Source organism: Hydra viridissima, unplaced genomic scaffold (assembly GCF_058129835.1).
Source record: "Hydra viridissima isolate aposymbiotic clone 2 unplaced genomic scaffold, HvirCarnegie_v1 scaffold_17, whole genome shotgun sequence".
NCBI lineage: Eukaryota > Metazoa > Cnidaria > Hydrozoa > Anthoathecata > Hydridae > Hydra > Hydra viridissima.
Window position 1 is genome coordinate 86,948 of NW_028324316.1, and position 19,802 is coordinate 106,749.

Sequence of the window (19,802 nt, forward strand, 5' to 3'; positions counted from 1 at the left end):
TTGAGAAACGAAATGACTAAAAACAACAGAAATATTCTTAAAAGAACTTGCGACGCTTGCGGAACGACTAAGAACCAATTTGTTTCTGCGACAAAAGGAGGAGACTTGGTTGAATCTATTAACAAACTGTCAAGAAAAATTAAGCTTCCTTGGGCTAAATTCCCAGGAGAAACGAACGTTCCCGGTATGAACTTTGCAGGACCTGGAACCAATTTAGACAAAAGACTCACTTCCACGGACATGTATCAGGAATGGAGCAAGCCTGTGGACAGGGTGGACAATGCCGCGTACCTTCACGATCTCGCTTACAAGTATTTTAACGACAGGCAAAACAGAAATTTAGCAGATCAAATGATACTCGAAGAAATGAACGCCATACCGAACCCAACGCAAAAGGAAATCAACGAAAGAAAAATCATCACGCCCGTTATTAACGCCAAAGCCAAATTCAGTCTTGGAGTAAAAAAAAATGCCTAAAAGAGCCTAAAATGGACGGATCAGATTGCAAATGAACTTCATAAACCAGTAATTCATCATTTTAAAAGAAGAAAAGTGATTGTAAACGACATTGATGAAATATAGGCTGCAGATTTAGTGGACATGCAACCGTTTTCAAAATTCAACAACGGAATAAAATACTTGCTCATGGTTATTGATGTGTTTTTAAAGTGTGGATGGATTGCACCATTAAAAAGTAAAACCGGTCTTGATGTAGCTGATGCTTTAAGTAAAATATTCAAAGAAAGAAGATGCACAATAATGTGAGTGGATAAAGGAAAAGAATTTTACAATAAGCATGTGAAAGCGCTTGGCGTGCAATTGTACTCCACTGAAAACGAAGAAAACAGTTTTGTTGTTAAGCGATGGAACAGAACGATGAAAGAAAAAATGTTCAAGTACTTTTCAGCCAACAAAACCAAAAAATACATTGACATTTTAGATGAAATGGTTGATAAATACAACCACACCAACTACTCTTCTATTAAAATGACTCCATTTGAAGCTAGCGATGAAAAGAATAAAAATAAGGTCTGGATGAACCTAAATGGAAAGGTGCAAACAGAAAGATCTAAACCAAAATTTTCCATAGGCGATAAAGTGAGGATCACTAAAAAGAAACCCAATTTCGAAAAAGGGTACACACCGAGATGGACTGAGGAGGTTTTTACAGTGTCAAAAACTCAGTACACGGATCCTTCCACGTACAAAATCACCGACACCAATGGTGAAGAAATTCAAGGGACTTTTTATGAACAGGAAATGCAAAAGACCCATCAAGACATATTCAGATTTGAAAAAATCATTCGAAAGCAAAAGAACAAGTCATTGGTTAAATGGCTAGGATATTCAGACTCATTCAACACATGGGTGGATAATAAAAAATTGATCCGTTTGCAAAAATGATCTAAAAATTTTATTTTAATATGATAAAATGCATGCTCCTCACATATTTTTTAAAAATGTTGCCTTAGCAGAAGTCCACAGTTTGGATTTGCAATTGAGCCATTTCGAAGAGAGGATTAGAGAGTTGGAGCAAAGAAGACCGAGCAACATTATTGTGTCGACAAAAACGTTGGATCATCCTACCTATTACAACGTTAACGGACAGCACGAGATTTGCTCAGAAAGACATTAGATTTAGAGCTCTCTCGCACACAACCATATCGTTGTCAGTCGGATTGAAATTGGACAAAGGCATTGCAGTCGTTACTTTGATGAACAAAATCAGCGATCAATTGAATTATTACAAAAACGATGCTAATCTATCAGAGTCTGTAGATGACGTTATTATGGTCGTTCACAATTACACCAATCAGGACGTCATCGTTAAAAAAGACGAAAAACTTTGTAAAATTAATCACATTGATTTGAATTAAAATAAATTATTGATTAAAAAAAATGGAAATATTTAAAAACACAGATAAATATTATCCGGTTCTTCCAACAGCTCCATAGGATGAAGGGCACAATTACCGCCTTCAAAAAATAAGCGAGATTCAGAAGGAGATTGAGGGTGAAAAGAAAAAGAGAATGACTCTCAGCAAAAAGTACCATCGCGCTTTCAGAATCATTTCTTTTGCAGACACCGTGTTGCAAGCAGGTGGAGTTGCACTTAGAGTTGCTAGAATTGGAATTTTGAGCACCATTGTTGCCGCCCCTGTTGCAATTGTATGCGAGGGTATTGCCATTGGTGCAGGGTTTTTATCCATTGTCGGAGGCCAAGTCAACAAAAAACTGGCATTAAAAGCGGAGAAGCACGAAAAAGGTGAAAGTGCTTGCAGAGTCAAAATTAAACACCATCAGCAGTCACATTTCAAAACATTTAATGGACGGCGTGGTGAGCGATTCAGAGTATGAATTGATTTTGTGCGAGCTCCAAAAGTTCAAGACCATGATGGAAGAAATAAGAACCAAAACAAAAAGCAGCATCGACGAGGTCACAAAAAAGTCGTTGATCAATAAAGGAAGAGAAGAAGCAATAAAAGCGTTCAACAATATGTTTAAAAAAATCATAGTGATTTTCCAGGATTCGCTTGCGAATTTAAAAAAGTTGAAAAAAAATTTACATTTTTTAAAACATATAAAAGAAAACTAATGGTTGTTTCTTTGTATAAGTTTTTCTGACGTATTTTAAAAACAATGTCTTTTTTTAAAATACAAGACCCGAACAAGAGGGATGAAATTGTAAGAGAAATGATTGAAAGCAGAAAGAGAATTTATCAGAACAGTATAAATGAAAATATTTCCGATGCTAATTTTCAGTCTGATTTGAGCAAGCTTTATAAGCCTAATATCGAAAGCTATGAAAAAATGATCAAGAGCATGGCGGACAAAGAAAGACGCAATGAAAAGGTGCAAAACAAGCTCGAGTCTACCATTTTCGAAGAGCCTAATAAGTTAGGTGATATTTCATCCCACTATTTAAGCGTGTACGATGATTTTTACGATCTAAAAAAGAAAATAAATTTCGAAATGAACAAAATTGGAGATAAAATGTATATTGGAAAAATGGAGATGGAAGTAGATGGAAACGACATCATTGTTGGTGGAGAAAGGTATGAAGGAACAAATGGTCTTTGGGAGCTTGTGTTCAAATCTACTCCACCCAACAAATGGAGCGACGTTACCGATGAAAATTTGCAAAATTATTCAAAAATTCTAATTGTCAGTGATGCTATAAGATCTGATTCACATCCAAACAAGCCAAAAGCCTCCAGAAGTGAAAAACATCGACAAATCATAAAGCCCATTTGGGAATAAATAGTGCGTTCTGAAAAGGATGAAAAAGGTTCTGGAGTAATCATTCTTCCGAGCGATCCGAACGCACTCATTCAAAGGCTAGACTTGAGCATCGCTGCTTGGCATGCTGGAAATAAAGGGTCAAGAAACGAGGCTGTGTCCATATGCGACGAGCTGCTGAGACAAGGAGAGATAAATAAAGACCAATTTAAATCGATTCAAAGATTCATTGATATGTCATTCTTATTTATAAGATTCATATAAAAAAATTATTTGTTTGTTTTAAAATGTTAATCATAAATAATCGAAGATATATTAAAAAGCACATCGTTGGAGGAGGTGGTATTGTGGACACGATTAAAAATTTTTAAGAAGAGCGGCAGCTTGTCAAAAGCAACAGCGAATTTGATTAAAAATGCTGCTAAAACCGAACTGGGAAGAGAAGCGATCATGGCCGCTAAGTTAGCTGGTAAAGAGTTAGCCTTTTCTGCCATATCTGCAGCCAAAGACGTGGCCATTGATAAAGGAAAGAAGGCGATTGAGAAAGTAGCTGGAACAGCTTTTGGTTTTTGCGAAACATATGACAAAGTGTTTATGGATTCAGACACACCATCAACTTTACAAAGAAGGAAAATGATGATGCTATTTATAGAGCTGAGAGCGTTAGTGCGGGAACAATTGACCTTAAAAGATTCAGACTTTATATGCCTAGAATTGAATTGGATATTTTGAGGAAGAACGATTTCATGAATTTAATGGCAAAATAGATATCCATTCTAGTGGCTTATAAGTCAAACAGATGTGAAAGGCAGATTGTTCCATCCGGTTGTACCGAATTCACCTGGTCGCTCGGAAGAATAACAGACAAGAGCATTCCAAGATTTGTTATACTTGGGCTTCAGCAGAACAGATCTTCTAGTCAAACCGCCAACCCTTCCATATTCGACCACTGTGATGTTAGCAATTTTTACGTGACCGTTAAAGGAATAAAGTATCCAAATTACAATTACGACTTGGATTTTGGAGAAAAGAGAGTTGTCATGGCTCATTCTAACGCGTTCTTGTTTGACGAAAAATATTACGGCACAAACGAACTTGTTTGTCAATCAGGGTTGTCCTTGCTTGAATATGTAAAATTGTATCCTTTGTTCTTTGTTGATATCAGTAAGCAAAAAGAGAGAGTGGCATCTGGAACTGCTGAATTGATTGTTAATGTTAAATTCCGAACAGCAACTCTTGCAAGTACCATCATATTCGCAGTGGTTATTTCAGACAAAATGATGAAATTTGTTTCAGACGGAACCAGCATGACTGCTATTTATTAATTCTTCATTTCGAAATTAATATCGCATGAAAATTGAAACGACTTAAGTAAAATCTTGTACTAATAAAAATGAGATAAACAACATCGTATTTAAAAAAGTTGCTGGATGAAAATGGTGATTCTAAAACAGCAGACAATTTAATTACGTTGATGACGCTCGCGTTTAAAAATAATTTGATCAATAAAGATGTAATTTTGGAAAATGCAAAAGAAAAGATACCGGTAGGACATCAAATAAAAGCTAAAAAAAAACCAATTAACCCTAAATATGAAAGGCTTGGTTTGATTCGCAACAAAAAGGTGACTCTCAGAACGACAGACATCAAAACGGGCGATGTGATTGAGTACAAGTCTCTTTACAAAGCGATAATAGGGACGGGACGCAGCTGGAAGTATTTAGAAAGTCGAGATGGAAAGGTAGATAATGGAATCAAGATTGAATTTTTTAATTTTGAAAAACTTGAAAACCGCAAAAAACAGCAAAGTCAAAATTAAAATAATTTTTTAACTTTTCTTGTTAAAAAATTTAATTGACTTTAATAAATTTAGAGACTGTAATTTCCAGATCAAACACGGGTAAAGAGGTGGAAGAAGGAATGAAATTGTGATATAAATGGAACAAAATGCTTGAAAAGTTAAAAATGTTAAAAGAGCCTACACGTTATATCATCGACGACCCCGTTCCAGATTTGCACCCTGTGTTGATTCCATGATTATTCTAAAAAATTGGCAAAGTCTGAAAAAGTTGTTTGAAAATTAATTTTCATTTTTTTACAAGAAAATTGAATTAATTTTTGTAATAAAAAAATTATTATAAAATGCGAAAGGCCGATCTCGCAAGAAATTATTCGATTGTCAACTAAATTGATTTATGTACTTTTCAAAATCAACCATAATTGATTAGTACATTTTTAAAATCGACTTAGTTGACTAAAATTCGATTGAGTCGAAATATTTGAATAAAAAATTTTATTATAGTCATATACTTTAATGTTGCTTGAAAATTTATTTTTTAGATGCTATGAAACATATAGAACTTTAAGAAAGTAAACAAAAATACTAGGTGGCATGTAATGCTGTTATAATAACACATGCTGTTGTTATATCAAGAGCATTTTCTATGTTTTTTTTTTAATTCATCTAATCTATTAGATGAATTAAAATCGAATGAACAAACAAAATTACAATCACATAATAAGGAAAAAAAACAGATGGGCACTTGATATTATTTTATAGACTTTTAGTCTATAATATACGTAATATAATATATAATATAATATAGACTATAATCAATGGAATATATCCATCGATTCTATAAACCATCTGAAATAATTATAGACATTATTTTCTATGCACTTTCGAAAAATGTGATCTATAGAAACTTCTATAGACTTTCTATAGTTAAACTTTTGTAGGCCATGTTTCTAAAGCCTATAAAAAATAGTATTGATCTTTTTTATAGAAACTTCTATAAACTTTCAATTACATATTCTATAGACTTTTAGTTGGTTAGTATTTATAAGCAATATGTTTCAAAAGATTATAGAAAAAGAGGATTGATTTTTCATATAGAAAATCTAATCAAATTTTGTCCTCGGTATGCATAAGTCAGCATAGCGTAAAAGTCTCAGCATTTTCTAAGGAATAAACTATGCCAAAGTGCAAATAAACCTTAAAAAAGTGCAAAACCTGGTCAAAAGACTACCAAATGGTGAAACAAATAAAAATTAAGTCACTGTATCCAAATTTTAATGACTCTTGAAACCTTCTTAAATACATTTGTTTTCAAAATTAAATGAGGAAATAACTATTTTAACCCTTTTTTTTTAACATTACATTACCATTAAATAGCATCTGATAACAATTCAAGACATGTTTTTTGATTTTTCTCCACAAAAAATTTATTAATAAATAGCTCATATACTCTTTTAGTGCAAATACTAAACAATACCATTTTGACATGTAATATCAAAATTCATATTTTTTAAATTAACAGCATTTAAGGATTAAGTTGATTAAAATGTTCATTATAAAGCGTAAGCTACGATGTTTTGCTTAGGGTTCATTATCGAAATTGCAAATTTCGAAAATTTTTGATTAAAACGGTACCGAAATTTTTTTTTTCGAAATCAATAAAAACTTATGAAAATAATCGAACTAGCCAAATTAATTTCGGAAATAAAAAAGGAATTTCGAAATGTAAAATTAATTTCGAAATAAAAAATTGCACTTCGAAAACTGAAATTAATTTCGAAAAAAAAAACAGAATTTCGAAAAGTAAAATTAACTTCGATCAAAAAAAGTGTATTTCGAAAACTGAAATTAATTTCGAAAGAAAAAACAGAATTTCGAAATGTGAAATTAACTTCGCAAAAAAAAAGTGGATTTCAAAATGTGAAATTAATTTCGAAAGAAAAAAAGAATTTCGAAATGTGAACTTAACTTTGAAAAAAAAAAAAGGTTGCTATGGCGTTGTTAGGGAATTTATTTTTAACTGTTATCTACTAAAATGCTATTAAATCAACTTTTACATCATTTTTAAGATTAATTCTTTTTGTATATGTTGAAGGAATGATTATAAAATCAAAATATCAAAAAATCAAATAAATGATTTTTTTAAAAAAACTTATTTTTAGTTATGTGCCACCTTAATTCGGTGCCAGTATGTTTAGTATGTAATGAATCTGTTTTAATGTGCAAAGAATATAATTTAAGGAGGCACCATGATTCAAAACATTCTAAACCATTCAGAGACGGGGAAAGATTACTAAAGTTTAAAATTATTCACACCCCTTCTCTCCTCAATGCATTTTTTGTGCATTTAGTCGGAAAATTTTGACCTTTTAAAGAAGTCGGCAGATGTAGACCTTTTAGACCAGTCAGTCGTCGAACTTCAAAAAACAAGGACCTTAATTTTTACTTAGCAAAAATTTTATTTCCACCCCACCACGTGACACCTACAAGCGCAATGATTGAATACTGGTGTTTTTTCCAGACTGGAAAAGAAAATAAAGACTGGAAAGAAAACAACTTGTCATTAATTAAGCTGTTTGTAAAAAAATTCATCAGATAAACAAAAAAGAATACAAGTGTTTTAAATTACTAAGAATTATAAGTGAAAACAAATTTCAGTTCAATTCGAACTCTTTTAACTAAACATTTGATAAAGGAATGTTTTTTATTATTTGTTTTCTTTAATAAAAACTAACTGCTTCAATAAGCTCGGCTCAAGCCGGTTCCGTAGCTCCGTATCTATTAAACCGGTTGAACTAAATAGGCATTCTGATGGCACCGATGTCGCTGGAACTGAAAATATTACTCGTGCAATTTGTGTCAAAACCGGGAACAATTTTTGATTAGCTTGGAAAAATTCGATGGCACTATTTTCGTAGCTCTGAAAGTATTGCAGACTGTAATCGTTTATTTCTTTTTCAAGTTTATCATTGTTTTCAATTAAATTACAACATGATTTATCTGTTACTAGTTCAATTAAGTTAATTGGCTTTTGTCTTTTGTTGTTAACTAAAGTATTAGTATTTGAAAACGGTGGCGTTGACGATTGCTGAAATGTTTTTATGGTATTGTCAGTTGAGCTGTTTGATGAGTTTAAAGTGTTATTTAAACAATTTGTTTCAATTGTTATATCGATTTCTTCTGATTCTTTTAGATGCTTTTCATAAAATGTTTTTATAAACATTTTTGCCTTTCTTATGCATTTTCATATCTATCGATATCACTTTTGATAAACTCAAATTTACGAAATTTGAAATCAAGAAAAGTAGCTGCTAAGAAAAAATCATTAGCAAAAATGTATTTAAAACGCCCTTTTAAAGACCTTAACAATTCCTTTTGAAAAGTCTTAACTAGTTCTGTAAAAATGGGTTGCGATTCAAGTATTCCATTTAGTAGAGAATACACTGTTGGAAACAGAAATGTTACTGTAGCATATTTCTTTCCGCTAAAAAGTTTTGTTAGCTCTTTAATTGGGTGTAACAAATCACATAAATCCTCCAGCACCTTAAATTCATTAGCAGTGGGAAAAGAGTCTTTTATATTTTGGTATTTGATGCTTATCATATCCAATGCAGTTTTATTAGTTAATATAGATTCAATCATATCGAATTGGCTATTCCAGCGAATAGCTATATCCTGTACTAACTTTATTTTAGTTTCATATTGAAGTGTTTCTTGAACTTCTCTTAACTTTTTTTGTAACATCTCCGAATGATTAAATAAACCAACAATGTGCCTGCAGGATGAAATTACCTTGGCGATTTCCAATTTGCCTTCGTTAATTTTTTCAATTTCTTTAACTTCACTTTCTATAATTTCTTTATTAATTAATTTTCCATTACCGTCGTAATCTTTAACTTCGTAACGCTTTGACCCATTTTTTAATTTTTTTACTTATATATTTCTTGTGTTTAGAAGATCGTTAACCACAAGATTCAAACAATGACCAGCACATGGAATCTTAAGAACATTATCATCAAATTTATTTACTGCAGAGAAAATGTTTGCACCTGAGTCAGTAACTAGTGCAAAAATCTTATTACTGATTGACCATTCACTGAAGATTTCGTTTAACGTATTAAATAAATATTCAGCTGTTTTCACTTCAGACATAAACCTAAGATCCAGGTTTCGGTCAACCAAAATCATATTTTTGTCAATAAAATGACAAGTCACACCAAGGTAGCTGTTTTTACACAATGATAACCAACCATCACAAGTAATTGCAATGAAATGACATCCCTTCAATTCTAGCATTAAAATTGATTTTAGATTGTCCGTAATTGATGGAATTAATTTCTTACTCACCGTATTTATGCATGGCATTTTGTAGCTTTTGTTTAACTTACTAACTAAATTTACAAAATCTGAATGACGTACTATTGAAATCGGCTGATCAGTACCAACAATAAAGCTCACCAATAACTTGTTTAATTTTTTATATTTTCACCAGTCTCTTCAAAACCATACTCATTACCGCTCTCAATATCGGATATATCGTCATCGTTGAGTAAAATTGTTGATTTTTTAGATATTTTTGATTTAATGCAATGATCAATTGATAAATGGGATTGCATTGAACTGGTCGAACTGTTGTAAGGTAGAATCTTACAACATATGCTGCATTTTGTTTGATTCTTTTGGTCGATTTCGAAATATGTCCGAACGAAGCTTCGTTTTCTTATTCCTTTCTTATTAATAACAACGGACTTATTTGTTTTTGACATGTTTATTCAAACTAAAAAGCAAGTAGTTTTTTTACTCTTAGGCTTACAACAAATATTAATAAATTAGTAACTTACGTTATTAGTAAATTTGTAACACATGTTACTTCACTTAGGTTAGCGAGCGGTTAAGGAGATTATTATAACTTTATTTACATTTTAGAGTTATGTAACAAAATGATTGCTAAGGTATAAATATAATTGTTTCAAATCATTGTAAATCTCATCTAAATAACCATTAGAGAGTAATTAGCCGTTTAGGTTGCAACAATGATTTCATATACGTGCGTTAGAGGCCTAAAGGGAATTGCATATTATAACTTTTAAATATCATAATTATATCGTTTAGGAAAAGCGCACGAACTTTTATGTAAATTCTAATCTAAAGTTTAAATTTACGTTATGAAAATTTGAAATTAAAAAGTGTTTAAACTAGTGTTGCTATCGACTTCGACTAAAACGACTAAAAGTCAACTAGTCAAAAGTCGAAATTAGTCGACTTTGAAAAATCTAAGAGTCGATATAATCAACTTAGGATTTTCTACTAATCGAAAAAGTTTATTTAGTCGAATAAAAGTACTTATACATGTATTTCTAATATCTTTTTATTTGATCGAACATTATAAATCTTTTTTAATTTTATTTTGTTAACAAAAGCAAATATGACTATTGAATAGAATGTAGTTTTTTCAGAGCCGGAATAAAATATTTACCCTCCTTCCTTTCATATTAAATTAAAAATTAAAAAAGTCTCCCTCCATCCCAACAATCTCTCTCCTAATCCGGCACTAAGTTTTTTGTTTACTCTCTTGAAGTTCTATTAAGGGTTCTATTAAGGGATTTCAGCAACTTCCAAAAAAATTACTTTAGTTACCAGTACCGGTATCTGCGGTAACTTGAGAACTACTAAAAGAAACTCAAGTGAAACTTATAATATACTGAAAGTAGCTTCATAACGTCTTCCGGTAATTATATATGGTAACTAGAATTAAATTCCGCGTTAGCAGTTAACTGTAACTTGCCGAATCTTAGTTCTAACATAGTATCTAAAATATAATATACAAACAACCAGGCCTGAAAAGAGGCTGGGAAATATTCAACCAGGCCTGAAAAGAGGCTGGGAAATATTCAACCAGGCCTGAAAAGAGGCTGGGAAATATTCAACCAGGCCTGAAAAGAGGCTGGGAAAGATTGGGTGTGTGCTTGTAAAAATGATATTATTTTCATCTTACACTATTTTTGTATACTTTTTCTCTATTTTTACTATATTAACACATTTTTTCATTTCTTTAGTATTTTTATAAATAATGTGAGGGCGGTGGCTTTTATTTATTTTGTATATATTTTTTTTTTATTATTATATTTTTATTTCTTATCTTCTTTCTTCTTTCTGGGGGAAAGGGGTAAAGGGAAGGGGCTATGGGTTTGGTTTGGGTTTATTGTGTGTTGATTAGGTATACGGAGATTGGGAACAAGGTTGATGGTCTGGGGAGTATTTAGTTAGGAAAGGGCTAGGTTTGGGTTGTGGGAAGGTATATGGAGGTTGGAAACAAGGTTGGGGGGTTTTATTAAATGTTTTCTATGTTCGGTCCCTCAGGTAATATATTACGGCGCGGCTATGGTAAGGTGCGCGGTTAGAGCATCATACTTTTCAATAACAATATTTAACACATATAGTAATAACAATAATATTAATAATCGAAATGCAACCAAAAATACTTACTACTGGTTCTTTTTCTCTTACTTACTTTTCTTAACAAATGTTCTCAAATATTCTCATCAATATATATATATATTCTCTTAATATTAACTCATGCAAAAATCAATAAATCAATACAGATAATAACACTTATTTAAAGTTACTCAAATATCTTTTCTTACCAATTCTTCTTTAAAATCTTCATATATTCTTCTCATAAAATTCTCTTTAAATCTTTAAAAATCCTTTTCTCATAAATTCCTTTTTTAAATTTCTTAAAATCTTCTTTTTTTTAAATCTCTTTAAACTCTTTTCTCTTTAAATCCCTTAAAATCTCTTTAAATCTCTTTTAAAACTCTTTTCCCATAAAATCTTCTTTTCAATCTCTTTTAAATCTCTTAAAATCTCTTACTTCTCCTTCTTTTTCTTCTCTCTCCCTTTTTTTATTTTTCTATCTTTTTATAGTTTTCGGTGGTTTATCGTTTTGCTACTTATTCATCATTTATTTATATGACAGGCTGAATAAGTTTCCGCGTGTACGTCTTTTCTTGGTTGTTGTTATTTTTTTACCTTCTCTTTTCGCTATATCGTTTATTCATATGACAAATTCAATAAGTCTTTGTGTGTACGTCTTTTCTTGGTTGTTGTTTTTTTGTTTTTTTCTCTTTTCGCTATATCGTTTATTCATATGACAAATTCAATAAGTCTCCGTGCGTACCTCTTTTCTTGGTTGACTCACTCTTTTCTTCGTTCGAATGTTATAAGCTTGAGTCGGGTAAAACTTAAAGATAATGTTTTCAATTTTATCATTTTTCCTCCTCACAATAATCAAAATAACAAATTTCTTTTTTCGATATCCCACTTAATTTAAATCCAAAATATTGTTGGTTAGCTTCTGTATTTCTGGTTTTACGACTGACCATTTAACGAGGGCTCGCCAAAAAAAGTTTTTCCGCATGCTTTTTGGCATCTGCCTTTTTATGGTCTAAAGATTTTTCTTGACGGCCCTGCATTATTAAACAACTTTATAACATGACAATAATTATTATACTTAAAAAACTTTATAGTTATGTGTTGTTTTTTTTTCTTTTTTTTTTTTTTGCAGTCTTTGCATTTGATTATTAAAAATATTTGCATACAATGCCGATCCGATATACAGTGCCAATCCGTTCCGTTCTTTAACTAGGGCTCTAAGGATAATTAAATTATGAGACCCTTCATATCTAAATAGTATATTTTAAAACGTATATTTACTTTTATTTTACTATTTTAGACTTATATTTATTTTATATTTAACAAGAAATCAAAGGGACTTTTTCACAATTTTAAATTATTTGGACCTAGCAAAATTTATCCTGCGTGGCGTTCATATTGTTTTGTTTCATTAATATCTAAGTTATATAATTTAAAAATATATAAACAAACATAAATTACTTTATTTCTTTTATTAATGTCCCCCCCCCCCCCCATCCTAACAATTCGATAAAAGTCGACTTCAAAAAAGTGCTAGTCGTTCAAATTATAATTTCAAAATATAATTTCAAAAATTTTAATGTAAGTTCAAAAGTTGACTTTGTTCGACTTTTGAAAATATATTAGTCGACTTAGTCGACAGTCGAACTTTTTAATAGTCGTGACATCACTAGTTTAAACTATAGTTTAACCACATTTTAGTTTTTAATATCTTTTGAACTATATTTTCAAATTTTTCTTATTCAATATTGAATAAAGATACTTTTAAGCATCTTCATTCAATAGTTAATAAGTAAAAATTTTAATAGTAAAAATTTTAAAAATTCTACGCTCAAAATTTACATTTTAAATTGTAAACAAAAACACTTAAGTAGCTTTTGCTGTAGGTAGGTTTTATTCACTTTGAGAGGGCTAATATTTTATATGAAATATTTCATTGTGTAGATGTAAGGGGTCATTCGCAAATTATGTCACGCAAAAAACTTTTCAGATCTCCCTCCTCCCTTTTCCACAAAATGTCACAAAATATAAACCCCCTATCTTATCCTGAGGGTTCTAATACGTGTAAAAGAACCTTTGGGGTTCTAATCCCTGCAAAAATATTTCGAAGCAAATTTTAGAATTCGAAGGAAAAAAATTGTTTCGGTAATATTTTCAGAGTTTCGAAATCGCAAAAATATTTCGAAACAAATTTGACAATTTCGAAAGTGAAAAAATGTTTCGGTAATATTTTTAGAATTTCGAAATCAAAATAATATTTCGAAGCAAATTTTACAATTTCGAAATGAAAAAATCGTTTCGATGCAAAATTAATTAGTTTGAAATGATTTCGAACTTACCGAAACAAAAATAGAGTTTCGAAAACTTTTTTTTTTATCGAAAATTCAACTTTTGCTTCCGTGAACAACCTTAGTTTTGCTCCGTATCTCTAATAATTCAAATTAAGCAAGAAGTTCTTTAAAGATGCTTACTGTTTAAATCAGTTATGCAGCACGACTATCTTTCTTTGTGCTCTAGATGATTATTGTTTCGCTTATACCCTTACCAATGCACGTAGGAGTATTTGACGATTTTAGCTGGCCAATATTGGAATTATTAAAAGTGGCCGCACCCACTTAATTACCTACCCTTATTATCTCTCGATAATGGTCGCTTAATGAGCAGTTAATGGTAATAAAAGTAGTAATTGGAACTACACAGTCAAGTTAAATATCCGATCTATATCTGCGTGGTTCATTTTATTTACGAGCGATTTTAGTGGTGTTTATTGAAGCTGTGTACAAGTGTTTACAACAGAAGTTTTACAGTGTTATATCATGGATGAATCTATGACAGGTATGTACATTATTTACTCTTACTACCGTTTTGAAATATTAATTACCACGAAAGTTATGTACCATGAAACTTAGCATTTTTTTAACGAATTTTAAAGTAAATTTTGACTTTAAAAGTGAAAAAGTTGTAGTGCGCATTGAAACCCTCTTAGTTTTTTTCGTTTTTCTTTGAGTTTATACCACTAGCTATTTAAAAATCTTAATTTCAACTGCCTGTTGGTGCCATCTAAACTTTATTCATGTTCTAAGCACATCAAGGTCCAAGATGAATTTTTCAACTTAATTTTTTTTTCTAGATGGGTTATAAGGAATGCAAACAATCTCTCGTTTGGATTTCTAAAACAGTATTCAGCAGCAGAAGGCTCCAAATTTCAATGAAAAAATGGACTTAGTTGATCAAAATTTGTTATCAAGAAATCAATATACCGAAGAACTAAAAACAGTATACAAGCGTCAAATGTCGAGGTTGAAAGCTATTTTTAGAAAAATGTGGTCGTCTTCATCCAGAACTCATGAAATATTTATTAAGAAGCATGGCCCTTGGCTGCAAGGGAGTTTCCAAATACCGGGTACCCCATCCACTCCATCATCAGCAGGACGACCAAGAAAAGTTTTGTCGATTTTAGTGAACGTTCAAAGAGGAGAAAAACAGAACAGCTCAGGAATGATGTGGAACCAGAAGCTATTGTTTTTGCAGCTGAAACTTGTTGACAACAAGCGGCAAAAGAAATGCTGCAACCGTCCTCAAAGATCTTAAAACATCTCCCAAACGAGCGGGAAAGTATAAAAAAGCCTATCGCAGCAGTCTTGAACCTACAAAAAAATCATTGACACCGTTAGAGGCTCTTTTAATATTTACTGACGCAGGCCTAACAAAATCTCAATATGAAATCGTACGTACAAGTGACAAGAAGCAATGACCCTGCTACAGTATTTTGGTCGAAGAAAAAAAAACATGCTATCCTGATCCTGATTCGTTCACAGTCACAGAAAGTTTAGCTGAAGTAGACTTACAAAGTCTGTTAAACCATACTGCCGAAAGATTGGTGTTGTATTTAGAAGAAGTTATCAAGACTCTAACGGAAAGTGGGCGTAAACATATGAAATTATCTACGAAATGGGGTTGTGATGGCTCCCAGCAGACACAGTTTAATCAAAAGTTTGAGGATGACTCTAATTCTGATGCCAGTATATTTCAATGCTCAATGGTTCTATTACAGCTAACTTGTGGAGTAAATAAAAAGGTTATCTGGCAAAACCCTACACCATCGTCTCCAAGGTTTTGCAGGCCAATTCGAATTAGGTTCATAAAAGAAACTGCTGATGTAATAGCTGAAGAAATTGCTTACATGGAAAACAAAATTGCAGGCTTGAAACCAACTCAACTTCAAGACATAGCAGTAGAACATGTGATGATGTTAACTATGATTGACGGAAAAGTCTGTAACGCAGCAACCACCACTAAATCGACCATGCGATGTTATATTTGTGGAGCAACATCAAGAAAATTTAATGATTTGGACAGAACATGTGTTGACAATCAAAGCAGCTACAAATTTGGACTATCCATTCTGCATGCTAGAATGCGGTGTTTTGAAATGGCAGAAAAGGCTGAATGAAGATGAGAAGAGACTCATCTCAGATAGGAAAAAGAAAATCCAAGATAAATTCAAGAGCAAAATGGGCATTCTTGTCGACATACCTAAGGTTGGATTTGGGAATACCAATAACGGCAACACGAGCAGGAGATTCTTCAACGACCCGGAAACATCTGCAGATATCACTGGAGTAGACTTCCGTTTAATTTCCAGAATGAAAATTATCCTGGAAGAAATTTCCAGTGGCCACAAGATTGATGTAGAAAAGTTCAGACAGTATACTTTGGATACTGCAAAGCTTTATGTTGAACTATACGCCTGGTGTCACATGACTCCAACTCTGCATAAAGTTTTAGTACATGGTCCTGATATTGTAGAGAATGCGCTTTTGCCAATTGGATAATTGTCGGAAGTGGCTGCCGAAGCCAGAAACACACATTTCCGGGAGTACAGACTTAGCTATGCTAGAAAATTTTCTAGAAAAGATTGTAACCAAGATATCATCAATAGGTTATTGTTAACATCCGACCCTCTGTTGTCCAGCATTGGGAAAAAGAAACACAAACTTACAAAGCCTTTTTCAAAAGAAGCTGTGGAATTGCTTCTTCCTGGAGAAGTCCAAGATTCCGACACTGAAAACAACGAAAATGAAGAATATTCTGACAATGACGAAGTGGAATTTAATTAAATATCAAAATATAGTATGTTATTTACCATAATAAAGTTTGAAAAATAATACATCTTTTATTTCCTCAAATCCTATTGAATAGAATAAAATGTAATCCCTAAAGTACCCATCTTTCCCCTATATTGAACGCCACTGGCTTGGATTTGTACAAAAAACATTTAATTTACAATTTCTTGTCATATGGTAAAGTTTTCAGCTGTTAAAAAGAAAGAAATAATTTTGGCCAGCTAAAATTGTCAAATACTCCTACGTGCAATGGTAATAAAAACCTTGATGAGCAGTTTCACAAGTTTGTTCACTTTAGGGCCCCAGGGGGGATCGTTTGGGACTGACGAAATCTTTGATGTGGTAGAAAGGGGTGAGATTTAGGTGTCATGCTAGCACCAGTTATCATTAAGTAACACCTTTTGAAGCTTTGATTCTTTCAGCGAAGTCCGGCTGTAGGATGAACCCAAAGTGAGCCTCAGCAACTAAATTGAAACTTTTGAATGCTTCAATTAAGTGATGACGTTGGGAACCAAGTTTGTATCAGCAAGTTGCTGCTGTACATCCACATATTAAGAAACTTTCTGCATTAGTTTCCGTTGAACTGACCACATGATAAGTGCTAAAATGAATTTGTAGGGCAGATGCCCACTTAACGGCTTCAATCCAAGCAGCTTTGAGAATCTAGAAAATATGATTGACAACTACTTATCGAAGATGCAATTCCATCGGTGGGATGATTTCCAAAATCAGAAAATTGTCCGGCCTGCTGATGATTAGAGAAGATGCAATTCCATCGGTGGGATGATTTCAAATGACATTGTCGAACAGGTTTGCATTAGCAACAACCCTACCAGATTGCTGGAAAAACTCGAGGCTAGATTTGATTGAGCCCAGTGTTCGCATGTTTCCAGATTCGGCGAGACACTTTGATTTGACGTCACACCATGTGCAAGAATGCATACATAAATGGGTTTGAAGACCAATAATTGTATTTTCAACTTTCAAATTACAAGTTAAAGCTAGTTTACGCCCATTTGCATTAATTAGTGACCAGATTTGTTCATATCAAAAGCCAAAACTAGTTTATGTCCATTTGCTTTAATTAATGACCAGATTTGTTTAAAATTGGAATGAATTTCTGGCAAATCTTTGGATAACGCAACAAGAATTTGTCTCTTGACTCCAGTGTCTTTACCCGCTCTTTTAGTGAGTGGCTGTTTTTGTGGCGGTGAGCTGGTTTCATCCCTAAACGCAGTATCGACAATGCTTTGATGAAACTTGAAAAATCCTTTGCCACCATTAATTCCTAGCTTAACGAAGGAGCTACCAGAAGTTTTGCGAGATTAAATAACATAAATCACAAGAGTTGACTAATCATTGCAGTGAGCAACAACCAAAACTACTCCAAATTCTCCTTTTCCGTTGGTGACTTTTAATTCACTGCTGTTGAAGAAATCACTTAAGTGTTGATCTGTTCATAGGAAATTCGTGCAAAAATTATCTCTACCATCTTGCTGCTTGATATTTGGTTTATGGTTTTGACCAGTTCTTTTAGTCCGTTTGTTGACGGGCCCGTATTTAATTGTATACTTGCAAGAGCTGGAGTTGTCATTTTTAGAGCGCTTGATAGTGACAGGGCACTACTTTGACTTAAAACCAAAACATGCATACTTTATTTTTTAAAAAACTTTGTTTCGAAAGTTTGGTAAAACTTTTAAATTATTTGTTTTTAAAGTGATTAGAAGCTTGTCAAAAATATATTTATATTTTTTTGTTCTTGCGCAGTTAGCATATTTGATCTGCTTGGAAAACAGTAAGTTGTCTTACACTTAAGTCTGTCTGAAAATATGTGTAAGTTGTCTTAAAAATATTTTCAGACAGAGTAAGCACACAAACTTTCAATTTTTTTCATGAATATTTGCTTGATTTGGCATTGTGTTAATTCACTAAATCTAACTTCACTAAACTAAACTCTGACTTTTACAAAATTTAACCTAAGTTTATATAGGACAAAAATCCACTTGACATAATTACAAATATTAACAGACTTGTAATTATTTAAGTTAGTGATACTTGTAAACAATTATTAATGATACTTGTTGACAATTACATGTTTTAACATATTTATAACTATTTAAATAAATGATATTTGTCATACTTAATGACAATTTAGAAGGGATTTTATTTGATGAGACAGTCTTACAAACGATTTACTGCTCTTCTAAGTACTGTTCTGCCCTTCATAACATTTCTCTCTTCAAAAATTATTATACTTTTAGAAAACTTTTGATAGAGATTTTCTCTTTTTGTGCAACTGTAATTACTTTTATAAAATTGTAACAAATTTTGTTTCAAAACAAACATAATCTAAAAAGATTGATTTTCTTCTGACTAGCCCTTCAAACTTTTTAGCGGTTAGTTGTCTTAGTTATCTTATCTAAATTTTATAAATCAATTATCTTGGTCAATATAACAAATATTTGGGTTTCTCATATTTCTGTTTTAAGAGAAATATAATTTTTTGTTATTATTATTTAGGTATCCTTAGAAAAACTTTTAAGTCATTTTTTGGCGTTTTTAGGCACTTCGGTGGAAGTTTATACCATAGGAAATGCTGGGATTTTCACGCTATGCATAAGCCAAGTTAAACCACGCTTTAAATAGCAAATCAAACAAAAACGGTACATGCAGCAATTAAACTATTATAATAAAATTTGTTCGTAATACATAGTAGAACACTCATGTAACCGTTATTTTGAAAATAGTGACAGAATATAACAGTAACTGGTAACGTTTTGAGGTGCAAGTTGCAAAATTCTAACAAAATTTAAAATGCTCCAAATCCGTAACCAGTAAACTAATCCAACTGAAATTTAATCCGAAGTTTAGTGTGCCTATAGGGAATATTTGCACCAATTTTTATCAAATTATAAAGAGTGGTTGTTATTCTACAGGTGTTTTTATTGGCGCATTATGAAGTCAAAATTTCACTCAATTTGAGCATTTAAATGAGTTTATTTTCCGCAGACAAAATAAAAAGATTTCAAAATTTGGATCACAGGGTACTTTAATGTGCAAGCTATCACCCCATAAAAAAACCGTTCTTGGGTCAGCTAATTTGGCATTATCATGATCCATGATAACCGTGTACTTTAAGAACTCATAAACTGACACAAACAAAACTTTTGAAAAACCATTAGTTACTTTTTCTTTGAATTACT

The 19,802-nt window shown here is 32.0% G+C and overlaps 1 pseudogene; it reads left to right on the forward strand.

Moving 5' to 3' along the window:
• The first annotated feature begins 14,689 nt into the window (after positions 1–14,689).
• Positions 14,690–15,883, forward strand: LOC145182074 (uncharacterized; annotated as a pseudogene).
• The last annotated feature ends 3,919 nt before the right edge of the window (positions 15,884–19,802 follow it).